This window comes from Cyprinus carpio, chromosome B20, assembly GCF_018340385.1.
Source record: "Cyprinus carpio isolate SPL01 chromosome B20, ASM1834038v1, whole genome shotgun sequence".
In the NCBI taxonomy this organism is placed as follows: domain Eukaryota; kingdom Metazoa; phylum Chordata; class Actinopteri; order Cypriniformes; family Cyprinidae; genus Cyprinus; species Cyprinus carpio.
Genome location: NC_056616.1, coordinates 24,276,073 through 24,291,296, shown reverse-complemented (window position 1 = coordinate 24,291,296; position 15,224 = coordinate 24,276,073). Strand labels below are relative to the sequence as shown.

General features: G+C 32.2%; 1 long non-coding RNA gene across 1 annotated transcript; it reads right to left on the bottom strand.

Moving 5' to 3' along the window:
• Positions 1–3,346: 3,346 nt before the first annotated feature.
• On the bottom strand, positions 3,347–12,214 carry LOC109113516. The gene is made up of 4 exons (XR_006157554.1): positions 12,125–12,214; positions 12,012–12,035; positions 5,341–5,668; positions 3,347–3,490 (listed from the first exon to the last, which is right to left on the bottom strand). It is a non-coding gene; the product is annotated as an uncharacterized LOC109113516 (long non-coding RNA).
• Between the last annotated feature and the right edge of the window lie 3,010 nt (positions 12,215–15,224).

The following is a 15,224-nucleotide window of genomic DNA, read 5'->3' as shown; positions in this document are numbered from 1 at the left end:
CTGGCATGTAAAGGGTTAAAATCCTAAAAATAAATGAATTTCTGGTAGTTATTATCAGGACTGCTGTTGGTATAAAGACCTCCATCAGTGAAAGTGGAAAAAATAATATATATATATATATATAGGCTATATATTATATTTTTATAACTGTTTTTTTTTTTTTTTTTATTTACATGGATATATTTATCCTCTAAGGACTTCTATGTAACTTTTACGCACAAAGGCTAAGACCTGCAGAAGCACTATAATTAAATAGCAGCCTTTGCCGTGTTTTTTTCTATTTGTGTTTTCGGTTTTATTTCAATAAACTGCACAGCCTTAGCCTGACATGCTTTCTAACAAATACCAAAAAAATAAAAAATAAATCTATGTGTGAAAAAAAAACCAAGCTCTTCGGCTCAATCTTGAATTGACATCCTCTCTGAAGCTGAGCAGCAGGACTTTAGCTGCTTCCTTTCGGGACCCCGGTGGAATAAACCATTAAACCGTAGGGAGGAGAGAAAACCTGTAGAGCACTAAAATAAAGTTATGTCAAAACCATTCAGCTCTTCCTGCTGTCGCTGCTCAACCTTGCGAATATCCTCCGAGGGGCCAAGAACATTACAAGCCATTCAGTTTATATGAATGGGCACTAACAGACTTTTTTGCCATTCTGATATGTCTAAATTTGCAGGCATATCCTGTGGTCCATCAGAAACAGCCTTAGTTTCAATTTAGTGTCTCCCTGAAGGACCGAGCTTCCTATTTCGAGTGGAAATTGTATAAAGTTTTCCCCCCCAGTGTTCATATCTTTACTGCTTCAAAAGCAAGGGACCCTTTTACTTTCGAAAGATGAATGAGCTGACAGTTTGATGTCTTAAGCAAGACTGCAAATCATTCTGAATCATTAAAAAAACTTCAGTCTCATTCACGACGTCTGCGCATATAATGCATCTGTCAAAGAGATGGCCAGCGTTTCATTTTATCACAGAACTCTATAAAATCGAAGGGGAAAGGCCTTGTCATTTTATTGCTGCACCTCTGTACTGTAACTCTCGCCGAGGGCTAAAGTAAATGATTTTGGAGCGGCGCTTCTCCACCGATGTCACAGTTTTTAAGCAGCAGATGTTTAAGGGATGATGTCAATGTGTCAGGACAGCCGTATATCTTTCACAGCACTGAAAATACTGGTGAGGTGGATCCGTAAAGATGGACCTGAGGATTGAGTCGTCATCATTGTAATACCATCTGTGTTCGTTCTAATTCGCCGTTCATAACCATAATCATGTTATAGTCACGCGCTGCATTAAACAACAGTCATGCGAATCCCCACAAGTGCTGTAAAAAAATACAACTACATTTTTTACACTTTACGGTCATCTTTCACTACCTCACATTGACATACTGAAAGTGTCAACCTGTTTGCACATTTGCCTCTTGTACATTCCTGTGTATCTTAATATTTAAGACTACAGTTTACTTTCATGCACATTATTTTCCACTATATATTTTAATTCTACAGTATACATCTCTTTTATATATTTTATATTTTATTCTTATATTTTTATTGTTTACTTTTATTTCATTGTTTCATAGCTATATTTATGTATATTTTCATCTGTGTTGTATTCTTTAATAATTGCACTGTCCATGGAGCGGACCTGACTCACATTTCACTGCTGGTTATATATGCTCTATATAATTGTGTATGTGACAAATAAAAAATCTTGAATCTTGAATCTTGAATCTTACGGGATCTTCTGAGTCACAAATACTGTGAAAAACTAAAAAAATCTACTTGACGCATTCAGATTTTTAGGTTGTCTTAAGTAACACTACTTTTTTGTAATTTGCATTATTTAGTTTACTAAACTAGTTCATTAATCAACTTCTTGTTCAGTAATTAGAAACATAATAGACTGATCTGTTATTCTGGTAGCCTTATATGTTGATATAATTTCATCAAAGCCCATGTTAGACCATCAGAATGTCCCAAACACATTTTCTAAACAACTCATTTTAAATTTAACAACATTACTGGAATGTTAAGAGTTTGTGAGTTCCCACAATAAATAATGCGGTTTACTTGACTCTAAAAATGATCATAAATCAGTCCATACTGTTAAGCTGCTTTGACACAGCTTTTTAAATAATTGTGACTTGACTTGACTCTAAAAATGATCATAAATCAGTCCATATGACTAGTGCACTATATTTCAAGTCTTCTGAAGTCACATGATGTTTTGTGTGAGGAACTGGCTAAAATTTAAGTCATTATTCATTATTCTGCACTGAAGCAACTGGTCAATTAAACTTTGTAATGAGACACATCAGAACCAATGACGTTTGATGTCATTAAATGCGTTTACATGGGGATTAGATTTGGCAGCCCCTATTGGTAGATTTGTTTATAGTATTTTTCAAAATATGCGCAATTTGGTAAAAGCATTTAAATTTAAGCATTTAAATTTACATTTTATAAATGTATATACATATATATTTAATATATAAAATATTATTTAATATTTATATAACTGTTTTAATGTTATATAAATAAAATATATATTTTAAATGTTATATATATTTTATTATATACATAAATATAATATATATTTTAGTAATATATTAAAAATACTAAGCATGTGTGTGTGTGTGTGTGTGTGTGTGTGCGTGTGTGTGAAATATATATATTTGTTACTATTGAAATAAATAATAAAATGAATAATAATGTATTGGTATTAATGACAAAATATTTAATATAATTGCACACACACACATATATATATATATATATATATATATATATATATATATATATATATATATATATATAATTTATATACTTTTTAATTTAATTGCTTATATATTAAATGCTTAGATATTGTCTAATTTAGCCAAAATTCTCAATCATTTTCATTACAATAAAATTATATTAAATATTATTTTTATTTGATTAATAATTATATTAATATTTATTTAATAATAATACATTTATATAATATTTTACATATATTATACGTTATATATTTTTTCAATAAGTTAAATGTGATATATATATACACACACACACTTTTTATGCATATTCTTTTGAGGGTAAATGGTGGCAGAATTTTATGTGATTTTTATGTGATTTTTGTGATTTTATGAGAATGAACCCTCTGTTATAGGTGTATGTGTGTGTGCGTTTGTGTGTGTGTATGTAGATACATACATATATACACACACATTTTTTATGCATATTCTTTCATGAGGGTAAATGGTGGCAGAATTTTATGTGATTTTATGCAAACTAACCCTTTGCTAAAAGCATAAATAGTTGCATAAAGGTGTTTTATTTTTTTACCACTCCTTTTCTCACATTCGGCCTCTAGAGTGATGAATTGAGCCTGTTATGTGGGTATAAGCCATACCTAACATGAGCGTAGTGTCCAGAAACTTCAAGACAATTGGCTGAAGAGGCATGCGAGGCCACTCAAGTCCAGGCCCAAATTTACTGTCAAATAATGGATCACTGGGGAGCAAGAGAGAGAGAGAGCTTGAGACAAGAAATAGAAGAAATTTACTACACTTCCAAGAAACTGCTGGAACACTACAAGTATTACAACTCGTTTTTCCATTTTACTCAAATGGCCTGTTGACCAGAATGTGTGATTATCTTGTTTCATGTCAAATGTCTGATTCGTTGACAGTTTGTCCTCTGGGCTAAAGGAACATGCAATAAAACGTGGACGCGATTCCAGTGGTTTTGCGCAAAGCTGGTGTTAGAGGTGAAGTGGCAGCGCACAGCGGAGTGGCGTGAGCCTTTAGGGCAGAGCTGGACGCTTGTGGTTTCATTTCTTATTTCTACAGAGAGCTTTTGTCCACGCTGGCACTGCAGACCAAGGGTGGGCCTCCGGATTTGAGTGATTTATGAAGACGAGTAAAGAGGCCACGCGGTCGACAGCGCTGTCACATACAGGGGAGGAGGAAACCGCATCAGGACATTAGAAAGGCTACGCGAGCGATGGCCAAAACTGCACACCGAGGGCCACTTCATGGCCAAGAAATGAAATCCGAGCGCCGTCCGCAGGGATGAGGTGCACTGGGAGGAAGCGAGCACATTTCCATCAAGTAAAAGCTGACAGGGGAAAGTCTGCATATTTCATCCAGCACATGTTTCGTGAGTGCAAAGAGCCAAAACCTTTTCAATTTTTCATCTTATTATTTTGTTACCCTGAATTTACCCATTAATAGCTCACACGCAGCCACATGCACCTGCGTTAGAGACTCAATCTCACGGCTGCGCGCTGCTCCAGATGTGCATCGCGCATTTCTCTTCGCATTTATGTCACGCAGGGACATTTGTGAAATATATGAGATCCCACCAATCACCAGAACACTCCATCCAAAATCCTATCAAACGCAAAAATGCAATACATCCATAATGTCCCAAAACCGACTCGCTTATACTCGCTTTGGGATACCGCTTACAGGTTCAAAATGCTTTTATTCGTATTAAAGTCAAAATCAAAATGGACTGTTTTACTTTCCTAATGCATGTTCCTGTGTTAGATTTTGTATGATTCATAAGTGCAAAACTTTTTTGGGGGGGATAATGTGCAGTATAATCAAAATGCAATAATGCTGCACTCAACAAAAAATTTTACGGTATAAATGTAAGATGTATATATTAGATTTTTTATTATATATATATATATATATATACACACACACATATATACATGCACACACAAGTATATTTATGCATATACAGTATATATATATATAAATAAACACATTTACATTTAGCAGACATTTTAACGACAAATGAGGACAACGGAACCAATCAAAATCAACAAAAGAGCATATATATATATATATATATATATATATATATAAATATATACACACATATATATATATATACACACACACACACATACACAGACACACACCACACCAATTTATCAGTTATATGCATCTATTTAATTTAATTTAAAATGAAATGCGTTATTTAATTTGCTTAGATTCAGTATAAAATATATTTATTGTGAAAACATTTACTTATATTCAGTTAAAAGGTAAGAACATTGTTAAAATATACATTGCTGGATTTTATCTAGGATTCAAATAAATGAATCTTAAATTTAGTCCTAAATATTTCGCTCTGAAACGATCTTCCTCTCCTGATGACATCATTAAGCCCTTTTATTTTCAGCCACACCCCTTTTTTTACCATCCAATCAATTCCTAATGACAAACATCAAGTCCCGCCCTTATTTTCTACTGAAATGCACCACAATACCAAAGTTAAATGGTATCTGAGTGCCATTTTTTGTTGACTTTAACAGATTACGCAATATCTGAAAGTGGTTTACTCACACGGTGCTGTGTTTCAGGCAGATTGCGTAACATTATCAGCACAGTAGTTGAAATATTCCCACTGCATTCAGTAAAAATATGGCGTGTCCGGTCTGTAAGAATGTGGGTTAAAGCTCTCAGTGGCAGCTGAGGTTCAGGAGCTGTGGGTCACGCAGGCCGCGAGCGAGAGACTTCCACTGCACAGCACATTAAGGAAGCAGCTCTAACATTTATGTTTTGAAGCATTGAGCTCAAGTGAAGCTCAACAGCTCCCTGGATCACAGCGAGGAAACACTCCGCTCGGCCTGACAACAGCAGATCAGGGGGTTTCCTGAGAACCACAATGACCCTAAACAAAAAAAAAAGGACATTTATGAGGCGTTTTTATGTCACTGGTTTGAATGTATAAAACTGACATTGGTGACGCAGATCGCTCCATTCTAAAAACAAAAGTGAACTGCTTAGCTGTCTATATAGGCACTTTACTTCTAAAGAAATATCTCAACTGAAATTAATACCAATAAGCTCTACACACAAGTGCATGTTTATAGTGTTATAGTTTTTGTTAATATTCAGAATTAGATTTTATTAGTACTTTTTCAGTTTTCACTTTAATTTTACTCAGTTTTACTAATTTTGTTGTTTTTGTATTTTTTACTGTTTTTTTATATACTTTTTATATACTATTTAGTTTTTATTTATTAGTTTTAGTTATTTTAGTACTAGATTTTATATTTATATTTTCTTTTTTATTTATTTAAATTTTAGTTAAAGTTTTAGTAATTTTGTTGGTTTAGTAATGTGTTTTTGTCATTCTTATTTTTTTTTTGTCTATATAGTATTAATTTTTATTTGTTAGTTTTTGTTTTAGTTATTTTGGTACTAGATTTAATTTTTATATTTTCTGTTTTCACTTTCATTTTAAAGTTTTAGCAAATTTATAGTGTTTTGGTCTTTTTTGTTTTTTAATGTCTATATAATATTTATTCATTTTTATTAGTTTTTGTTTATTTTTTATTTTAGTACTAGATTTTTTTTATATTTTGTTTTCGCTGTAATTTTAACGTTTTTGTGATTTTTGTTTTTTCTAAATATCTATAAAATATTTATTAATTTACCTTTAGTTTTTTTTTATTTTAGTACTAAACTTTATTTTTATATTTTTTCACTTTTAGTTAAAGTTTTTGTAATTTTTTGTGTTTTTGTCATTTTTATTTGTTTTAGATTTTTTAAAATGTCTATATAGTTTTTATTCATTTTAATGTATTTGTATTAGTTTATTGTAGTTTAACTTAAACTAAAGGAAAATGTTGCCTTGGCAGCTAGCTGAAATAAAATAGGTATATTTATTTTTTTTTTTTATGTCAAGTATACTTGACATGTTATAACGAAAATATTTTTTACGGTTTTAGTTTTAGTTAAGGATAACAATCCTGCACTAATGTAAAATATGTGAAATCATTCCCAGAAATGCTAAGTAGGGTGCACTGTTTTGACCCTATTTATAAACTGATCAGTCAGACATGCTTTTATTTGGTAATTGCTCATTCACAGATAAGATGTCAAGGTTTGCATCAGTCAGCGGCCAAAACGCTCCCCACTTTGAGCTCATAAACTCATAAACTCTTCTGCTTTACACGCCAGGAATTCAGTCCCTTTGTTTAGCCAAAAATAATTGTTGCAGTTTACCATTTCGGCAGTCCATCAAAAGGGCCGGAAGTGATTACTGTTTATTAAAAAATCTAATGACGTGCACTAACGGTGTGTTGTGAGTCGCTGCAGAATGGCCGCTCGCTGACGCCCCAGAGAGGTAAACAAAGACAGGAAGATCAAATAATGCATTCATCACATTCCCCAGAGCCGAGGGCCAAGTTCATGTCAAATCCATAATAAGGAAAGTATCCTCCGCGCAGCTCGTTTCCCCACACGAACGTCACACTCTGCTGGAAATCTACGCAGAGGATGTATTGATATTCCTGGTGCTTCCTTTCTCACAAGCTCAATACAGGCTCGTCACATCGCAAGTAGCAGCACGCATCCCCCCCCCACCATTAAACACACAATTATAAACCATTAGGCTGCCAAAACAGGCCTTTGTTTTGTGTTTGGGTTAGTTTTTTCTTTCTTTTGGAGGGGAAGGCTATGGTGGAGTGCATAACAGGCCGGTAGTTTGTCTTGCCTGGAAAATAACAAGATTTAAGAGGTAATGAGAGTCTAGCACAACAAGGTACAGCTGCCAGCAGCCTGCTGTTTCAATCATCTGTTTAAATCTTGATGCTTTATCATGTCCGCTGATGGACAAACAAATATAAACTCTTATGTTTTCTCAGACAGCACTGTTCCACAGGGAGAAACACTGTATTCTGACATATATAGATAGATAAACAGTTCAAAATTTGCAGTCACTAAGATTTTTTAATGTTTTTAAGTCTCTTTTGCTCACCAAGGCTGCATTTATTTGACAAATTATTACAATTAAATTACTATTTAAAATAACTGTTTTCTATTTAATTCACATATTTTAATATGTATTTTATTCCTGTGATCAACTGGAATCATTACTCCAGTCTTCAGTGTTACATGATTCTTTAGAAATCATTCTATTATGCTGATTTGCTGCTCAAGAAACATTTCTGATTAACTGTGATACATTTTATTGATGTTCATTCTTTGATGAACAGACCATTCAAAAGAACAGCATCTTTTGTAACATTATAAATGTCTTTACTGTCTGCGCCAATAGCTTTATGGGCAGTACGCAGACATTAAGCACTGCTTAAACTGCAAGTTTAAGTCCGAGCTTGTGGACCTTTACCAGTCCTGTACCCCCCTCTCTCTCCCATATCACATCCAGTCTAAATGACTGCCCTGTCCTTATAAAGGCAAAAAAATTGCAAAAATAAATTTAAAAAAAAGATGAATATTTTAATTATTATTATGATTTTTTTTTTTTTTTTACAAAGGCAACACATATTTCTATTGTATTATTTCCACACAAAAAATAAAAATAAAAATAAAAACTAAATTTAATTTTAAAAAGATAATAAAAAAATCGGCAGGTAACACAATATTTAAATGGTCATATGATGTGATTTAAATATTTCCTTTCTCTTTGGAGTGTTACAAGCTCTTGGTGCATGAAGAAGATTGCAAAGATTAAAGTCAGAAAATCCAAAGAGATATTCTTTATCAAAGTTAAGACTGCCACGCCCTCCTGAAACGGCTCGTTCAAACACGCCCCCACATGTCTACGTCACTATGTGGAAATATTTGAGTAATGCCGCCCAAATGTTCACGCAAAGAAAGCAGGCGTTGTTTCAGTGACCGCAGTTAGTGTTGAAGCAGTCATGTCAGAGAGATGCTGTGTGTATCTAGGAGAAAGCAAAAGCACTTTATTTACTTCATTTTCGTGAACCTAGGAGAGGAGGTAATTCTGACTTTGCTACGACAATCAGCTACTGTAAGTATGTTTTGTTATTAGTTTAAGTATTTGCTGTTGACTGTTCAAATGCGGAGTTTTGCGCGTTTTGTGTGTGTGTGTGTGTGTGTGTGTGTGTGTGTGTGTGTGTGTGTGAGAGAGAGAGTCAGGGTCACACAGTGGAGTCAGTGGTCTTAACCGTCCGTGGCTTGTGTACTGCAAACACATACGAGCTTCATCACTGTGTCTGTCACGCAACTCTGTTCCCCTTTCAGGCTTGAACTGATGGTAATCAGGAAATTATCAACTGACTTTACATTTATTTTGAAGGTTGAAGCTCGTGATTATGGAAAGGGGTGTTACATTTCCGACGAGTGCTTGCGGTGTTCGGCCAATCACAATGCACTGGGTCAGTTGGCCAATCAGAGAAGACTTTGCTTGTCAGAAAGAGGGACTTTGTAGAAAACTACTTTTTTTTGAGAGAGCAGGGCCTAGAGGACCTACAATAATGTACAGTATTTAAAAAATAATGTGTTTTCTGAACATTAAAGTATGTCAACATATTCTGTTACACCAGATACACAAAATAATGATCTTTAAAAAAAAACATCATATGACCCCTTTAAAAGAAATGTTTGAAGAGTCAAAATGTTGTTATTTTTGTATTATTTATTATTTTTGTTTATATATATATATATATATATATATATATATCTATATATATATATATATATATATATATTAGTTTGGTTTTATGTTCACATAGTATACATTCATTTTTATTAATTGGTTTTTGTTTATTTTTGTTATTTTAGTAATAGATTTTATTTTTATATTATCTGTTTTTGCTGTAATTTCAGAAGAGGAAATAAGACTCATTTCTGCATGTAGAAATACTGCAGAAACTGTAAAATATTCTTATTAACTGTAAATCATTACTTTTATTTGTTTTAATATTTTATAATACTCGCTTTTTATTTCCCAGTTTAAATTATATTTTAAATCCCAGATTTCAGATTTTGGGGCCCAATGAATATATTATTATTATTATTAACTATTAAATATTCTTAGATAGTACATTACTCTGTAATCTTCTTGTCTCAATATTTCATACCACAGCAGGGAGCAATAAGTTCAATCTACTCCAAATATATAGCTTCACATAGGAGGGAGGCTTTCAGGAGAGCATAATGGTTTTAAAGCAGAATCATATGCAGTTTGCTTGACTGGCTGTAAATGAAATTCCCTTGTGGGCCGCTAGAGAGATCTCTGTCAGAGGGTGAGAAAAGCTGCTCTTAGGGCCTGTTTACACCTGGTCATTTCATGAGTTTTCACTGATCGGATATCTATCTGATGATATGATATTTACTGACAATTAAGCACACTTTCTTCTCAAGAAAACTAAATGCTGCAATGCAATGCAATGCAATAAAATAAACACATTGCCCATTATTTATTTATTTATTTATTTATTGTTGTTGTTTTTTTGTTTTTTGGGTAAAATGTGACCCGAAAATGTTTTCATTATCCTTTGATCTGTCTTTTGTGATTAGCTACAGTTAGCTACACACACCACTAAAAAAAAATAAAATAAAAAGAGCCACAATCAATTAAAAAACAACTCATTCCAACATCAAAAAAAGAAGAAGGAGAGTGTGCGGCATCAGCACTGGAAAGATACGTTTGTCTTACTACTTTTAATGAAGATGATTGTGTGTTGAGAGTCTGTGTCTTAATTTTTTGTTTAATTTGTGGCAGTTTGTGTGTCAGCTTGCTGAAGAAATGCTCAGCTGCTCGTCCACAGCGATGTGTGTTGCATTAGTGCAGTCTGACTGATGTCATACAGCCTATAACACGCTCTCACATGTTAATTATTTTAACATTTTGGGAGGAGTAAAATTTGCATAAGGGTTTCAACAACCAGATGCATTTACACTTGTCCAGTTTCTTCTGGAATGCGGCCCAGACCACATCCTGAAGTGGTTTGAGCGATCTGATTTATATCCGTCTCAAATGCGTTTGGAGGGCATTTACACCTGGTCTTTAGCTGTAATGATGGCAAAGAAAATCTCATAATCCTCATCTGTTTGAATTAGTCAGATTATTCAAATAAATCAACTGTGCATTAATTCTTCAACATCTCACTCACTTGGTGAATTATAATTCAGTATTTTCTGCATTGTAAAAACAGTTCTTCCAACTAAGGAAAACACTTATAGATCATGAAACTTAAATCAGTATCATTAATTGTTCTGGTTGTTCATATAACATGTAGTTAATAATAACAAAAAATTATTTTTAAAATAAATCATATTTTAATTTGAATTAAAAATGTTAAAATATATGCTTAAACATGCTAAAAATGTTACATTAGAAATTAGAAACAGATTTATTTTTGGTTGTTCATATAACAAGTAGTTAAAGATAAAACATGTATTTTCTGCAATAATATTATTATTTAAATTGAAAATGTTGAAATATTAACAAAGATTAAAAAATGTTATAATAGAAATTTGTGCCTACCGATTTATTTTGTTTGTACATATAAAGTATAGTCAAAAATAAAAATATATAAAAATAGTGTTAATATTTTAATTTTTTAAATTGCTGAAATATTACCTAACATGCTAGAAATATGCACATATTCATTACTTTATGGTAACTCATATAACATGTAGTTAAAGATGCATTTTTTTATTTTAATTAAAAATGCTGAAATATTAATTTATGCAGGCTAAAAAAAAATGCATGCATACAGAATATTTATTTGTTTTTCATATAACAGATTTAAAGATTAATAAAATGTAATTTTTGCAATAAATAATTATAAAAAAAAAATTATTATAAATGTTGAAATATAAACATGCCAAAAAATAAAATGATTAAAAAAAATGTTAAATTAGAAATATGTGCTTACCGATTACTTATTGGTTGTTCAGTTAAAATATAGTTAAAGAAGTTAAATCAGGAATATGTGCCGATGGATTTCCACCTCTAAACAAAAGTATATTTAAATACTGCATACTGGTTTTTGGCCAAGTGATAAAAACTAAAGAAGTGAATAAGTGTTTTTCATGCATGCACCCAAAATCCTCACTTTCATTATGCACGCTAGAGCCGTAAGTCTAGCAGAAATGATGAGGGTCACTTTTCCAGAAACAAAAGTATCAGGTTTCAGGTCCAGCGTGGAAATAACGGTGTGTGGTGGCCAAAGTCTCCATGAGGTTAACACCACACCAGAAAAGCAGAAGAGGACGGGAAAAAACCTTCTTACCTTAATGGCAATCACAGTTCAGTCCTGAAACGAGAGAGAGACAGAGAGAGATTTAGAGAGTGATGAAAACTGCAAACATACAGCGATGGTTTCCTCTCTGCTCCTGAACCCACCTGAGCAGCAGACCGTTTTACTACTCGGGGTCAATGTTTCACCTTTCCAGCAGCAGAAAACTCACGTGGATCATCTCAGACGCAGAGACTGTAATATAGCAATGGAAACTGTATTCAGACAGTTTTTCAAAAAAATGAAGGCACGGTTTATTTATATAGCACACTTTATACACAGTGGCAAATCAAACTGCTTACATAAAAGTGAATAAAAAAGAATCACAAAAGGTGCATAAAAGCAAAAAAAAAAAGCAAAAGCAAACCAAAAAAGAAAGAATTCATTGTATAAAGAAAACAAAGTAGAATTTTAGAATATTTATTAATATATTTGTTGACAATTAAGCACAGATTCTCCCCTAAATTTTAATTGCTATAATGCAAAATAAATAATATAATAATAAACAGTAATAATAATAATCACCATCATAATTATAATACTCATAATAATAACAAGGAAATAAAAGAAAAAATTATTTACAAGAATTAATTGCATAAAGTTTGCAAAACAAAGTATAATTATAGGATTTTTATAAATATATTTATTGACAATCCCCAAATTCGGATTGCTGTAATGCAAAATAAAACACATTTAAGAATAAAAAACACTAATAACAACAACAATAATAATACTATAAAAGAATGAATGAAATAAGAAAAGAAAGAAAATATTTGCAAGAATTAATTGCATAAATAAAGTATAATTTATAATATTTATTAAGATATTTACAGTTAAGTACACTTTGTCTTCAAAAGCCAATTGCTGTAATGCAAAAAAAAAAGAAAAAATTAATTGAAAACACTAACAACAGAAAGAATAAATGAAAAGAAAAAAAATTATTTGCAAAAGTTGCATAAATAAAAAAACAAGAGAACACTTTCTTCTCAAATTCGGATTGCTGTAGTGCAAAATAAAAAACTATACTGTATATAATTATTAAATAAAAATATTAATAATAATAATAATAATAAAGAAAAGAAAAAATAATTATTTGCAATAATTAACTGAATAAAGAATACAAAGATTTTCATTGCCAGTTAAGCACACTCCCCAAAAACGCTGCAATCCAATGCAATACAATGCAATAAAATAAAATTACACATTGCCAATTATTTGTTTTGTTTTATTTTTTGTTGTTGTTTTTTGTTGTTGTTTTTTTGGGTAAAATGTGACCCGAAAATGTTTTTATTATCCTTTAATCTGTCTTGTGTGATTAGCTAAAGTAGATCTGTTAAAGAGCAGAGATAAACTGAATGAAGTGTGTGTGTGTGTGTGTGTGTGTGTGTGTGTGTGTGTGTGTGTGTGTGTGTCTGTGTGTGTGCGTTTGTTTGTTTGTTTGTGTGTGTGTGTGTGTGTGTGTGTGTGTGTGTGTGTGTGTGTGTGTGTCTGTGTGTGTGTGTACTTCTCAAGGGTGCCCAGTCTTCACAAATGGAACTGTGGCAGTGAGTTATTCTTAATGAGCTGTAATAAAACACGTGGGTGAGCAGAGCCGAGGGTGTCTCGTTTCAGCAGCCTCTACCAGACGCCCATCATCCTCCACAGTCATGCTGCTATCAGAAAATTCCCCACAACGCACACGCTAAACCATTCTCTGATTACGTCATTCATTAACAGAGTAAACTGAATTGCACCATCACATTCAGGGTGAGCAATTAACGCTGCGATCCTCTTTCAAATGGCCAACAAACCATTAACAGGGACGGCGTGAAGACAGAAACATATTTTCGCAAGTACACAAACACTGAATATGAGTCCTTGGCCGATGCATTGAATACAATGGTGGTCAGAAATATTCAAGTGGTCGACGTTTCCCTCAAATGTCTGTGCCATTAAACCAGATATGTTATTATTCAGGTAGCTAGAAGCTAAAAAGGCCTAAGACTTTCCCTCAAACATCCACCCTGTGTTTGTGATTAATAGCTCATGACAATTTAATGGAGAAACATATAGCCTGGCACCCTGCAGTTACTTTCATAAGTAAATAAGCCCCATTAACACCATATGCTGGCGATGCCACACAAGGCGACTGGCTCGACTTAAACTCAATCACACTCACATAAGTCAAAGAGAGAAACATCCTCGAGGTAGCAATTTCAGAGTCACATGAACACCATAATTCAGTATAGCTTTAAAAGAAAAACCACGGTCAGTTAAATTCCTGCCAGCTGCTCAAAGACGTTTTGTACTGGAAAAGAAACTATGGGGAACACAGAAATAACTGTTCACTTAATTACAGTGTTAAGTCTGTCATTTCTTGTCATAGTACAGCAATCACAGTTAATCACGGTGTCTTTATCCTCGTAACACACTGAGCACATTAATTAGATGCAATAAAGTGTGAAATGTCAACAAATTAGTTTTAGAAAGTCTGTAATTAGCACATGAGAATAAAAGGTGACTTATTTTTAAATTACATTTTTATCAGAAAATTTTGTATGTATACACTTCTATATGTACATGAATTATTATTATATAAATTATTATTATTAATTATATTTGATATTTTTAATTGATATCTGTGTTTTACATTTAAACAAAACATTCTACAAATGAATAATAATAATAATAATAATATATATTACTTCACATGTATAGATATACATTTATATATATATACACACACAATTATTTAATTATTTATATAATTTTATGTGTATATATAAAAATCTTTACAAATATACAATTACAAATATACATAAAATAGAATATTACATTTTAATAAACACAACACAAAAACAATATCTTTCAAGAAAGTAAAAATCCAAACAAAAACAAAAATAGAGACATTACAAGATACATTGTAAAAAATATATATATACAGAGATAGACAGATCTATATAAAAGTATATAAAACTGAAGAAGATAACATAACATTACAATTCAACTAACTATACTACATACTAAAAATATGTATTATGTATTAAAATGTGTATCATCACAAACTCTGCATCTGCAGCTCTGCATTGCAAAGGGGGCTTTTGGGTGATATTAGCATATATGCACACACACACACACACAATGTATAAAAACACCCTTACTTCCAACAAACGAATTCTATTGATCTAATTCTACACTGAAAATACAGCTGCAAAAATGATTATTGCA